This window comes from Frieseomelitta varia, unplaced genomic scaffold (genome assembly GCF_011392965.1).
Source record: "Frieseomelitta varia isolate USP_RPSP 00005682 unplaced genomic scaffold, Fvar_1.2 scaffold_191, whole genome shotgun sequence".
NCBI lineage: Eukaryota > Metazoa > Arthropoda > Insecta > Hymenoptera > Apidae > Frieseomelitta > Frieseomelitta varia.
In genome coordinates this window covers 252,388-266,894 of record NW_025109650.1, presented here as the reverse complement: position 1 = coordinate 266,894, position 14,507 = coordinate 252,388, and the positions used below count along the sequence as shown (strand labels likewise).

Sequence of the window (14,507 nt, the reverse complement as noted above, 5' to 3'; positions counted from 1 at the left end):
GGCAACAACGTTCAGCTTCCTGTTTGTAAATCATTTGGCCGTGTCTTTAATTTTCCACAGAGCTTTCGCCTATAACAGCTTGCGTCAGTTACCGGAACCAGCTGAAACTCCATGTAGGGTCGATGAGATCGGCCTTCTGTGCATCCCATGAAACACCGTGGGCACCAATACAATCTCCACCGCCCCGTGCGACACGATCGAAACGAAGGGTGCTCGTTCGTTCGCTTCGAATATAATATTCGATTTATTTTCACTCTGTCGAGCGCCACGAATCGCAAATTACTAGAAAAAAAAACCGTTTTCACGGGAATACTGGGTTCGGGGTTGTTTCGATAGTGAGCAAACAGAGGGTGGTTAGACTTAGAGGGTGGTAGTTGAAAGAATATACTAATTGTTCCTTGGAGGCTGAATATAGTATACATTGGTTGTATATTCATTGTATATATTAAACAAAATGTTCATGTTGTATAAATAGTCAAAGTACGTTATATTGATGTTATTGCGTTACTCATTACGCATATTGTACTCCTTACGTGGCACATAAACCATTGAATATTATAGGCCACCTGTCAAATGTTGACAGAGTAGAATTTAATAACACAAATTGATCAAAAGGAAAAATAAGAAATGATTGAATGGGCGAGTTAAAGAGCAGCGCAAGTTCAGAATTAGCTGTTTCCGAAGCTTATTTAAGCTCGCATAATTAATTGTAAGTTCAGAACTCGGCACGAAATTACAAAACTACGCGTTATTCAGAAATTGCATGAAAAAGGTAGTCTTGTGCTATACCAGTTGAATCATTAAAATAAAGTACTATGGCGGCCTTTTAAAGTTTTTAGGGAAATTTTATCATTCAATTTGATAATCCACGATAGGAAATATACTTAAATTATATTTATGTATTGTTATTATAATTTATGAATAAGAATATATAAATAAAAATTTTACAAAATAATAATTTTAAATCAAAATGTAGTATATTTAAGAATAAATGAATTGTAAAAAATTTAATTTTTGAATAATTATTTTTAATATTAATTTGAAAGAGGATTTAATAGTAAATTAATTTAATTATTTTAATTGAATTAAGTATTAATCGGTGTACAAATTACCCACCAGTTCAACAGTCACGATCTATCTAAAACAAATTTACTTTAATAATTATAATAATATCTTGGTTAAAGTTTAAAGCGCATCAACGAACAACATCCTTTCACTACCCTATCTATCATTCCCCCCTGATCGAAAATTAAATCGAGAATCGAGGTTTAAGCGCAGGTCCAATTTTATTTTCACTCACGGTGACTGAGATGTTTGCCACAAACGCGAAAGCCAGAGCCATCTCGAAAAAAATGGTCCGTTGAACGTGCGTCGCCGATTCGATTAAGAAAAACGCCAAGTGTTCAACGAGGAATTTAAAAGGACGACACTCGCGTTCCTGTGTCCCGCCGGAAACGAAACGTGTTTCCACAGAGTCCACAGGAGGAATTTTCGTCGATTTCTCTTTTTCACAGTGGATCACAGTGGATTCTTTCTTCTTTCGAAGTCGCCGCGCCGAGGCATTATTACTCGCGAGGCACGCAATTTCAGAGACGAGACACACGTCCTTCTGCGGGGACCTTTTATATTATTCCGTTGACACATGGCCCCGCAATCACTTCTGCACCCTTCCGCAGTCACGGTCTCCTCTCCGCTTCGTGACAACGTCGGGAGGGGACGTTGTGTATATTGGAGGATTCGTCCTCCACGCCTAATCCACAGTTGCTTGCTCCTCACTTGATTATTTCTATATCGGTTCGTTGAACCAGACATTTCGTTTATTTCCGTCCTCCTTCATACATTATTGCTCCTCGGTTATGAACCGAGGCATTATGGCTTTCCGTTCAGAGAACAGGAAAGGGACATTTCGTTTATTCCCGTCTGCTTTTATGCCGTCGTTATATTTTTCACTGTTGTTCTTTAGTTGTGAATGCCTGTTCGGTTGTCACGCTTCGTCCAGGTTCTTTTTTTTCTTTTTCTTTTTTTTTTTTGGTTTATTTCTGTTGTAGAAATGGTTTGGGTTATATTAATATAATTATATATATATATATATTAACTTTGATAATACATAATTATAATTATAATTATAATTATATAATTATAATTATATTTATATTTAATATAATAATTATAATTATATTTATATTTATATTTATATTATCAAAGGTAATAAGTGCAAAGAGTTCACCTAAGGACTCGTTCACGATGGCAAAAACTCAAGTCAAATTTGATTTTACAATTTATTTATATTATATTATATTACATTTATTTATTTATATTATATTATAGTATTATTATGTTATTTATATATTATATATTATATTATTATTATATTTCTTGCCCTTACGTGCATAAAAATTGTTTACCGTTCTCAGTTATTTTATAATGATTGTACATTTAGAAACGTTGGTATTACATATTTAGTGAAATGTATTAATAGTAAGAAGCAATTTATAGATTTTTATAGTACATACATTACAAACACTGTCATTATATTTTTACCAACGTACATTCATTTAACGAAATTATCATAATTATTTATATATTTATCTCATAATTACAAAATCACATTACAATCGTAATTACGTACGTTACTAAAAATCCCCAAGAATTCTCAAATATTTTTAATATCTTTAATTTGCATTGAAAAGATCGTTTGTTATTTATTTAATTATTAATTTTAATATTTCTAATCATTTTAATTCATCTACTCTACAACTTCCTACAAGTATAAATAATATATCGCTGGAAAAGACACAACGCGACGAAGACAGCAGAGAGAACATCGGAGAATTAAGCAACCAATTGAGAAAAACATTTTGTGTGAATCGTTAAAGAGCCATAAAACGTTCGTGCATCGTATGAAGACAGATTGCACGAGAGAACGACAGTTACGACGTTTTATTGTGCAGCGAAATTAATGTTGAATCTAACTTAACGTTTGAAACTTGGCTGCTACCCAATATTCTTACTCCGCTGGTGACTTCCCTGTGATCCATATTCACTAACGGCGGTTCCATAGGGGGATGGTACGTTCTCAGAACCCGCACGATCGACCCTGGCCAGTTTACGATCGTAGGAAAATGTAGCATGGATGTGATATATACCGTTCGACACGGTTTTACGATCTCGGTCGTAAAACGCATCACGCGTGCGTTCCTCGATCTTTCGTGACTCTGTAGATCATATCGGGCGAGGGGCCGCGGAACGCGAGGGATCGTAAAAATCGTTGGGCCGAGGATGTCACCGTTGCTCGAGGAAGTATTTGAACAGCTTTCGAAAATAATTCGTACGTTGCACTCGGAGTAGCGCGTTCGCGAATTGGTTCGAAGATCGTGGAAAATATCAGCAACTGTTCGAAATTGAACAAACGTTCCCTCTCTTCAATTCGGAGATCTTGAATTAAAATACTTTTTAATTCAAGAGCGTTGCGAAATTATTTGAACGATCAATCATTTATTGTGTCGATAAGTATTTCAGTATTTAGTATAGCATTCGTTATATGGTTTTTTGTTTTTTTTTTTTTTTTGAGAAAATAACAAGTTTTTGTACTATAAAAGTTATAAACTTATTTCAACGATTGTTTGTTATATTATATAAAATTTCAGTCATATTTAGCGGATTCATAGATATTTGTATATTTTTAGGTTTCTTTAATTAAAATCTGAAATTGCACGAAGAATATGTATAGCGTTAAAGAAATCTCAAAATGTTTCTATATATGTATCTATTCATGGAAGGATTCGAAAAATATTCGAATACAAATTTCTCAAAACATTGTATAATCCTTTGCAGTTCTACTAGTGTCATTTCTTCCATTTTTAGTCTATAAAATGGATTATTCTTCAATTTAATACGATAACTATAATAAATTTAATATAATAATATAATCATAATAGCAATGGAATGAAACAAACGTCAAACACTGTTTCCATTATTCTTATTGCCATCAAACTTCTTCCACGTTGAAAGTCTTCCACGTTCCCACGTGCGACGGCCAGGGGTGGCTTTTTCACGTTGAGATAAATTTATCAAATTACATCGTATCACAATGTAAACGGACAACGGTTGTCCCTGGACGCGGCGTGGTTCCTTTTGTCGCTGGCTCTGCCAAATCGATGGGCACCCTTAAACCATGGCGGTCGACTTTTATGCGACAGTAAATTAACCCCGAGGCACGGATGGATGAAACCGTGCCACGACGGCGAAAAACTTGCCCACCCCGGGCATAAAATCTGTAAGTGACGTACAGTGACTCGCAAGGTATTCGAACGCTTACCATGAAAAGAAAAAAAGGAAAAGGGAAACTTTTACGGGCGTGTTACGCGCGTTACACAAAAGTAACTTTCGGAACTTTGTCAACGGCATAACGAGCACGACGAAATCATAGTCGGGCACGTTGGGGAAGTTTTGAGAACAAATCCGAGAACGTGCCCGGGAGACAGTTATCGGAAGCACTTCGCAAGAAATTAATATTGATTTTCTTAGCCCACTGACAAATTAATTTTGGATTGGATAATAATTGGACTTGTCTCGTTTTGCAAATTTTAAATATTATATTATATTAAGTTTTTATATTATATTATTTATTTTATATTATATTATTATTAGTTATTTATATTATTTATATTATTATTATTATGTTATTTATATTATATTTTACATTTACATTTAAAGTATTATATTATATTATATTTAACGACAGGGAAAGATTTGAAATGTTTTGTGGATATCAATTTTGTGCACAATTAATTTAATTTTTTAAGATATTGTGTTACAATAATAATGCCAAAGGTATATAAAATATATATATATATATGTATGTATACACAATGAAATATACTTAATAGCCAGATTCTAGTATATTTGATAGATTCTCAAATTAGATATTTTCTCGAACAGTCTCGTATGGAAAAATTTTGTTTCACGTTATTGTCTTATTTTTTTTCCCTCCGTAGAATTGGCCCGCAGCCAATTGTATCATCAGTCACGTACCACTCTGCGTTTCTTTTGTAATTCTTCCCCCATTTGACTTTCTCTATCTTCGTTGTAATATTTCTGTACATCAAAGAAGACAGCAACATGGCTGTGACAGATGTATCAAACTAACCGGGGAATGAAATTTTCGGCGAAAGTTTAAAGAGAATTGTCTATTCGTGGACTAATATCAAACGACGTCTATATTCTAAAATTAGAAACTCCGTTCTTCTTCTCTCACTTCCCTCGTCGTTATTATTTCCAATATCGAGACGTATCGAATTGATCGAATGATAAAACTACTCTATTGTTATCGTCAATTTTAGAATCAATTCATAGACATAGGCTATTCAACTAAACCGAACTAATTTTATCTTAACTCTATTCTCTTTCATAAATTACCTCGGAACACGTGACAGGTCACTCAAACGCACGTGCAGCGTCGCATTGTGCTTCGGGAGAAAAAGAAAAAGAAAAAAAAGAAAAGAAAAGAAAAGGAACGAACTTACTTAGTGAAAACAGATGTTGTACATACATACGCTTAACTGATAGGGAACCTGCATGTCACGTCAATAGCTCAATAGGTTCCAGTGTCCTATTATCAGGTGTTGCGGTCGCATTGTGTTATTTATCGCGTGAAAGTGCAATAATATTACGCGAGCTTTCTGCCCAATATTCAGCAAACAGATTACGAACGAATCGACGGGAAATTACGGAATGATCGTTTGTTCAAGCCGTGGCCTTAAACGGCTCGGAAAGTTGCTCGTAAGCGTCGATTATGTTTTCGTGCAAAGCAAGTTCTCTCGAGCAAAACAGCCGAGCATTTTTTTCTTCAACGTCACGATCAGATATCATTCGGATGTTGTTTTTCTGATTTCGATATCGACGAATCGACCGTTTCGTTTTACTTTTCTTCGAAGCCTCGTTTTTCTTTTGTTTTTTTATTTATTTAACTTTGTATAATAATAATGTAGTCCGAGAGTTACGTGTACAATTGCTCGTGATGGTATTTTCGATCATTCTCAGGAACCTTTTATGAATATGTCTATTAAAATTAAAACTATTAATTTTCTATTTCACCGTATATTTATAAATTAGAGGCTGCTTTATCTAAACATCCCAATAAATAGAAAAAAAGTAAAAATCTCATTTCTCAGGATTATGTGAGAAATTGTTATGGATACTAGTGTATATTAAATTTTGATATTATTAACATCATTAAATAATATTAAATAAAAATCTGCAGTCTAGTGATTACAAAAATAAAAGAGCTTGAAATATATTGTAGAAATTTATCACAAATTAATCATTGCTCGAGTCATTAATATCCACGTGTAATTATCAGCACGAGGAATTAAAGAATTTTGATTCCGAGAAAAATTAGACGACAAAATCTTTAATTCGAGAAACCTTCAAATAAAGTTCAATTGCAGTGATGAAATCCTTAAATAAATACTTTTATGTATCATTTCCTGTATTTATCTGGTTTCAGATAAAAAGAAATACACTTAAATCTATCCTTCGTATATAAATAATACATTTAATAGCATTGAAAAATTTTGAGAAATTTGAGAAAATTAGAGTAAGCGACGTGATATTTGATTCGAGGAAATCTATACAATCCTAAACACTATATTTATTATTACATACTGTTAATAAAAGAGTACTAAATAAACAACTAACGTCATTTCTTGTGTTTGTCTGCTTTTCAACGAAAAAAAGAGGGAAAAAAACGAAATGCACTTATCGGAGAATTTAATTCGAAGAAAAAATGAGAACGAGTGACGAAAACTTCGAGTGTTAACTGCAATAAACAAACTTATATACGCACGACTACAAGCGTTATATGTATTCCTAAAAAAAAAAAAAGAAAAAGAAATGGAATAAAATTTATTTGTAGCCAGTTTTTCGGTGGACTTTCGCATAATTACGCTCCGTGTTTATCGCGTCGTTAAAGTTGCACGAGATGTCGCAACTCAGCAACGAGATTCGAGCAAATCGTCACAACAGTGACAGACCGAGGTCTATCGATCTGTTGATCGATATCGTATCCCGTTGTTTCCCCGGCTTAAAAGAAGAGCGCGTATTTTCGTTCTCTATTATTATTTCATGCCCCATTGTCAATAAACTGGCAGATAATGACACGCTCGCGTATTCGCTGGCCGGCTGATATAATTCGCTTATAGCTCGATGTTTTCGTGAAACGAGCAACGAGACGAACGATCGGCTCACGCGTGTCCGGGAATCGTATCTGCACTTTATCAGCCGCGGGCATTGTTATTGCAGAATTTTGCCGCGTGGAATCACGCCGATGAATCGTACGCGACAACACGTTACCATGCCCGCGTTCCTCGTTCGAGCCGCGTTTCGTAAATTTGCTCGGACGATGGATCGCCGTAGAGTTATTGAATCCGTATGTCGACCGTGTTCGACGACTATACTCGTCAGAGGGAAGTGAGACGGTACCGTTTGAACGGGGATTTTTTGTGATAGTAAATTTTCAAGAATATTATGTAATATTTCTCAATGTAATATATAAATATATAAATTTTTATAATAAAATATATAAATAAATTTATAAATATATAAATTTTTATAATAAAATATATAAATAATAAATTTATAAGTATATAAATTTTATATATAACAAATAATAAATTTATAAGTATAAATTTTATATATAACAAATAATAAATTTATAAGTATATAAATTTTATATATAACAAATAATAAATTTGTAAGTATATAAATTTTATATATAACAAATAATAAATTTATAAGTATATAAATTTTATATATAACAAATAATAAATTTGTAAGTATATAAATTTTATATATAACAAATAATAAATTTATAAGTATATAAATTTTATATATAACAAATAATAAATTTGTAAGTATATAAATTTTATATATAACAAATAATAAATTTATAAGTATATAAATTTTATATATAATAAATAATAAATTTATAAATATATAAATTTTATGTATAAATTTATAAATTTTTAAGAGCATTGTATAATATTTCTCCAATTTATTAAGCAATATTTCTCCTAAAGAAGAAGTCTCCTCCTAGCTTGTAGCGTTAAGAATATTTTATTTAGTAATGTTAAAAATCAGTTTCACTCTGTGTTTGATTTTAATCTTGGCTATACTGTTAGTCGGTTAATTTGCAGTGGGCATCTTTCATTGATTGTTATTCGGTGTTATTTATCGATAGTCAGATTTATCGATGTCGTGAATCTGGAGAAGAAGAAAACATCATCTAATCTGTTCAATTATCTCGCGCTCGATTTTATCGCTCGATTGTATACCCTTGTTACGTATTCGCGTTCTGACTTTATTCTGACTAAAGAATAATAACGATTTTATATACATATATATATATATATATATATATATATATATATATATATATAAGAATTTCATTGAAAAATATAAACCTCTGCACAGCAATTCTCTCTCAAACTACCGTGTACACCGGTATTCCTAAAGAGATTAACTTAGTCTACAAGCGAGCGTTTTACAAAATGGTAGAACACCACGTAGCCAGCCACCGGTTTCTGCCCATTGTATCCCATTTTCTCTCTTAACCTCTTCGTCTAAATTAGTTCTAGCAACTGCTCCTAGTCAACGTCTATAGGCAACAGCACGGTTCCGGTGTAATCCCGAATATGGAACAACGCGATACGTTTTGCGTCACGGTATTGTCTCGCAATGGAGTTTAGACGAGCGTTTCCACGCTACGCTGAGCTTTTACGCGCCTTTGAGGCAAGGCTTGTCCGTGAGCGCGTCATTAGAGGAAATCTTACTTTGCCGGTGTTTGGAATGGATAATGTCGAACAGTTTCGTGATCAGTGACACACTATTTGTCACTGTTAAAGTCGGATCGATTCGATAGACTGTCTAACTGGACTTTGTGTCAACAGCGTGGCGTGTGATAACGGGCAACACGCTGATAAACCTGGTCGTCCTTTTTATATACAGAAATTCCCTGTCTAATCTGTGTGGACGTTTCGTGTTTCCTAAGTAAACGCAGATGCTACTTTTTTTTCTTCGTGTACAGTGGATGATGTAACCGTGTCGATAACAAACGAAAGACGATGAATAATTAATTACAGTGGATATCTTTTTTCACGAGTGTAAAGTAGCTCGTGGAAGTGCATATTCGAATGTTGATCGTAGAAGATTCTGATGATTATGTTGTGCTTGGCACTGCAAGTGAGACATGATCGTCACACTTTCTTCGATATGAAAAAATGAATCTTTCTTTACGGCAGTCGATGGTACATTACGCTGCGTGAAAGCTCGGATCGGAAATTGATTAGTTTGAAAGATATTGTAACGTTAATTTTATAAAACTTACTTATACTTCTAATTTGATGAAGTCAACGTGACAAAATAATTAATGTATTTATTAGAAATCATCCACCGAATTTCAGTGTCTAGAATGATCTTTGACATACTGTATCGAAAAAATAAGAATCATAATTTAGGCTTAAAATTATCTTTTAAATTAAACATCTTCATATACAAAAGACATATCAACATTGTACAGAAATATTTAAAGTAGAAATATAAGTAACTTTAAAATCATTAAAATACGATCACTTCTTAAATGGACACATATGACACGTACAATATATCACATGCCTGATTAAACATACAAAGATAATCTCAATATTTTCTATTATATTCATAAAAGATTTTTAGGAGTTTTTGAACAATTTTCATAAGCTGCTGTGTATTTTTCGTAGACTGACATTGTTCACAAGTAATGTAACAAGTAGATACTAATCCGAAAAATAAACACAATTCTCAAATATTCATGGTATCACCACACGTGCTGGCATGTTGTTAGCCATTGTCAAACTATGCAGTCGTGATAGACATGGCTGTAGGGAACACAGAACATCTGTCGATAGTGAAATGCGATCTTCGTCTGCGACAAATGTTTAACACGTCTCTCATTCGTTGGAACTCGCTTTACGAAGTATGTAGCATATATGCTCAAGCATTCTACACCTTTCCCGTGCTACTCGGCATCTAGTTTCAATTTGTGGTTCTGATTTTCGCAATGCCTTCAGGGACACATCTTTCGCGTGAGAATAATCCATACATATTTCTTCTCCATGTAAAAAAACCAAACATCACAGAAAATGTGTTAAACATTTCCTTGAGATATTATAAATTCTTTTTATTTTCCAAAATGCGAGTGAGAGAATAAGAAGACGAACAAACACTTAATCATCGTATTCTTCGTCTTTATAGTCGTATTTTTCACATCATGAATATAACTGCCTTCTCGTGAAAAAAAATATATTTGCATTTACAGCCAAAATTAGCAGATATTAGTATCTCGAGATTATTAAAAATAACTTCTTCGAAATGATAATGATAAAAGAAAGAAAAAAAAAAAAAAAAAAAAAAAAAAAAAAAAGAAAGTGACAAATTGGAGGCGCCGGGTATCGATCCCGGTACCTCTCGCATGCTAAGCGAGCGCTCTACCATCTGAGCTACGCCCCCCGATAAGAAATAACGCAATTCCGCGAAACTTCCAGAGTAAAGTGCCGATAACACGTCCTAATTTCTTCTAATTGATTTTTCATCGATTTCGTCAGCGTTAATTGACAGACGGTTAATTACAAAACCGACTGCAACCGATTAGACGTAAGAATCGAACTATTGTCCTTCGAGAAATTCGTTTATCGCCTGTCTCCCTTGTGTTGGTCATTGTTAAATCACCGTCTATGTGTGTCAGATCGTTGCACTTAACCACTTTACTAAATCGCGATGACGTAATTGCGCGCTCCCAGAGGATTGAAACAATACGCCAGCCTCTCGGGCAGTTAAAAACTGATCCATAGTTCTCATTACGTGAAGTGTGCAATTAACATCCGATTTTTGACAAATTACACAAGTGCCAGTGTACTCGTTTGAAAGGGAAAGTCACGGAAAACAAGAAAATTCTTGCCTAATTCCACCAAGCGTAGTAAATGGTCAAATATTTTCTTACTTATTTTTAGTTGAATGAAACTTTTCATTTCGTACGTTATCTCACTTTTTTTTTTTGGATCTGTTAATGTTGACGTCACGTGCAAGAAAAATCTGCAACATTGTTCATGAATATATTAATTCAGAAAATTAATATTTCCTGTAATCAAGAAGTATAACCTACAAACAGAAGTATAACCTAGAAATTCGCATGATGTAAGTGCATACTTTTTTTTCTTTTTGTACATATTAACGGGCTTTTTTTTGTTGATAAGAGAGAACGAACAAGTTTATTTATCGCAGAGAAAAAGGAATGACGTAAGTAATCGTAGTTAAACTGATAGTAATTGCAGGTAAACTTTAATTTATGGAGCTAACCCACATGGCTTCCCAACACTTGTTTATCTTGTACATATGTGCATATTTTATATATATATATATATATATATAAGCTTGATTACCTTGAATATTTCTGTTGCTTTTGGAGATATAAAAAAAATTTTATTAACAAAAGTTGTTCAGCACAGAGAAGATCGCAATAATTTTCTTTTTATAGATAAAGGAGTTTCACGTTCACTTTTGGATTGAACGATATATTTTTCGCTTTATTAATTAGCTGGACATCTATAAAAAAAAATATTCCTGTCGAAAAATGATTAATTTGGTGGACATTTCATGTTTAATCTTATAAAATTTATGAACGAAAAACAAAGTCAATCTAAACACAAGAATACCGTCTCTGTCTTTTTTCGTCCTTCAGAATTGAGATTAAAATATCTTTTGAGTTAACAGTTTTTTGATACATTTAAGAAATCTTGAAATAACTTTGTACCCATCCACCAATAAAGGACTATTACTGTCATGCTACGGCCTTCTATATGCTAAACAACTTTTGTTAACAAAATTATTTCTTATCTTAAAAAGTAACAAAGATAGGTGCTCAAGTTTTCACTCTGTACAAATTACAAACGTTCATTTTAATTTTAAATTACGTATAATAGATCACAAGCGTTTATTTCAATTTCAAATTGTTTCAATGAAAATTGGGGAATAAAAATTTGTCTTTTCGTGTCATTGAAATTCATAGATCTCGCTTCGTGGCTGTTCGTCCCATTTTTTGACCGATAATAATATCTCTGTTGTTTCGCAAATGTTTACAAAGATGCGTCATTAGCAAAGAAATAAAGATGATCCATTAACGCCACATGCTCGAAAATGCCACGGTGTGTATGTGATAAAAGCCTTTTACACAGTATAGCGATAACGTTAGTGGCCGAGGAAAAAGTCGACACAAGTCGGCTGACTTGAGTCACTCTCCGAACAAAGATATCTTTAATCGGTCCAAGTGTCTGCACACGAGTCTACTGGTACATATTTGCACCTCTGCAAATTAATACTACGTGTCTGTAAAATGTAAAAACAAATTAATACTACGTGTCTAGTATATTTGATCCTCATACGTTGATAATTCTTTCATTTCCTTTGAAGTTTGAATTCGGATACGCAACACTCGGCGCGATATCCAAGATTCAGATATTTAATCAGAGGAGATCAGAGAAATTATTAATACGAAAGAGAAGAAATCATTGAAGGAAGTCTTCTAAAAGTATTACGACGAGTGATTTATCGTCGAACTCTCTTTCATTTCCTTTTCCCTTCTCTCTCTGCCACAAAAGCTTAAATTTCGTAGCTTTATTCCTAAATCCTAAAGATCAGAATGCAAAGTAAAATACGAAAGTGCAGCGATTATTAAAATACCTGTTCTGTTAAAAACTATTAAACTATTGCGCAATCCACTGCAATTTGCAATCATCGACTTCCAATCTATTTTTAACCATTTGCTCTTTTTCTTTTTTACATGAAACTGGGCTCGTTATTCAATCCCACTCGATTCTTGCCAATACTAACGTGTACAACATTTATCCGTGTTGCAACTCAATTTAACAAAAATACACTGTACATACATTATTAATGATTATGCAAACTCACCGTTTCTTTTTTTGAACGTAATTAAAAATATCGGAATTTAATGAAACCAATGCTCGTGGCACTTTTAAATTGCTCGACTCATTGGACGTTAGAATACGTACTAGAAATGGCCGGAGAGTTGGGGAAAAAATCTCGAGGCGAATGAAGCCGTTTCCAACAATGGCGATAGAAGGGTGGGAGACTGTGCGTGTTCTTAAGTTTACGATCCACCGGAGTTCTGTACTAACGGCAAAGAAAGAAAGAAAGAAAGAACGAACGAAAGAAGAAAAAAAGAATGAAACTCAAAGGAGAGTGCCAAGAGTGTTGAACAGCAGTTCCCTTCTCTCTTGATTTACTCGCTGCGCCGGAAACAGCCCTCTTGACTTCCGCCGTATCCCCCAATATTACTAGTTTTGTTTCTCCTCGTGGTCATGACAATTCGCATGCCTTCAGCACGTGCTGCTCGTTCGCCCTCTCGGCGTCGACGTCTGTTTGATTGTTTGCTCCTTCATCAAAGAATTCGTGACTATCCTTTATCTTGCGACTGTAACTGTCGCTTATCAGACGTTGTTTTAAAGTATGACATTGCCGTGACTCATTCCCTCGTGACTAGAGGGAATGTGTCCTTCGTTCCCGACTATGTGTATTCCTTTTTATTGACTATGTTAAAAATTATCATCACGTCGTTATTACGCAATGCTCTTACATTTTAATGATGAAAATACATATTGTGGCTCAGAGAAGTAACGTATTTGAACACTTGCGGATTACGAGCTTACTTAAAATGATTCATTAAAAACCAGCAAAGAATCCGTAATTCCTCGTGGAAATCGCGGATTTAAGTAATTTTTTCGTGGAAATTCTACAAATTTTCTTACAACCGGTTTCTTCGTTCTCGTGCCAATGCATTTCGAAATAGTCAGAGCGGTCGAAATGAGCCAATTCATAATTCCTCCAAAAGAAGTTTTTGTTCCCTTCGTTTTCACAAAGGAGCGTCGCCTCTCGCGAAAAGGATCAATTCAGCGAGATTTCGAGCAATCTCTTCAAGTCTAAAGAGTAATTTAATTCTAGACAAACTTTCTCCCGTTCCGTAGATTTACTTTCATTTCTCTGATACAAGTTTCCCACTTCGGGTAGCCACTGGTTTTACTCGACGGATCCGTTGGCATAATTACGAAATGACCAACGGTTAGCGCGAGAGATAGAGCGCGATATGTATCGTAAAGTAAGGAAGAGTTGGGAGAAAGGAATTCCGATGGATAAGTCTACCGGTCTATTTTGCAACCGGAGATGAACGCGACCCGTTAATCTACACCGGCAATTTGCAACTCGTCACAATGATACGACGATAGTTGGTATCGTTACAGCTGGAACGTTTCATTGCCACGTAATACCTCGCCGATGTTGTGACTCATCGCCGCGAAAGGATTCTAGTGTGTTTTTTTTTTTTCTTTTTTTCTTTTTCCATCGGTGGCCTTGATTCGCCAATTCGATGCGAGCTCTCAAGCAGCAGGGAGTAGAAAAAA

At 34.2% G+C, this 14,507-nt stretch overlaps 1 protein-coding gene and 1 non-coding gene across 3 annotated transcripts in view; one reads left to right on the top strand and one right to left on the bottom strand.

Moving 5' to 3' along the window:
- The window catches only part of LOC122539115 (sestrin-1), a 233,758-nt gene that overhangs the window by 167,987 nt on the left and 51,264 nt on the right, over positions 1-14,507 (top strand). The gene's annotated exons all lie outside the window — the stretch shown is intronic.
- Trnaa-agc lies at positions 10,473-10,545 on the bottom strand. The gene has a single exon. It is a non-coding gene; the product is annotated as a tRNA-Ala (tRNA).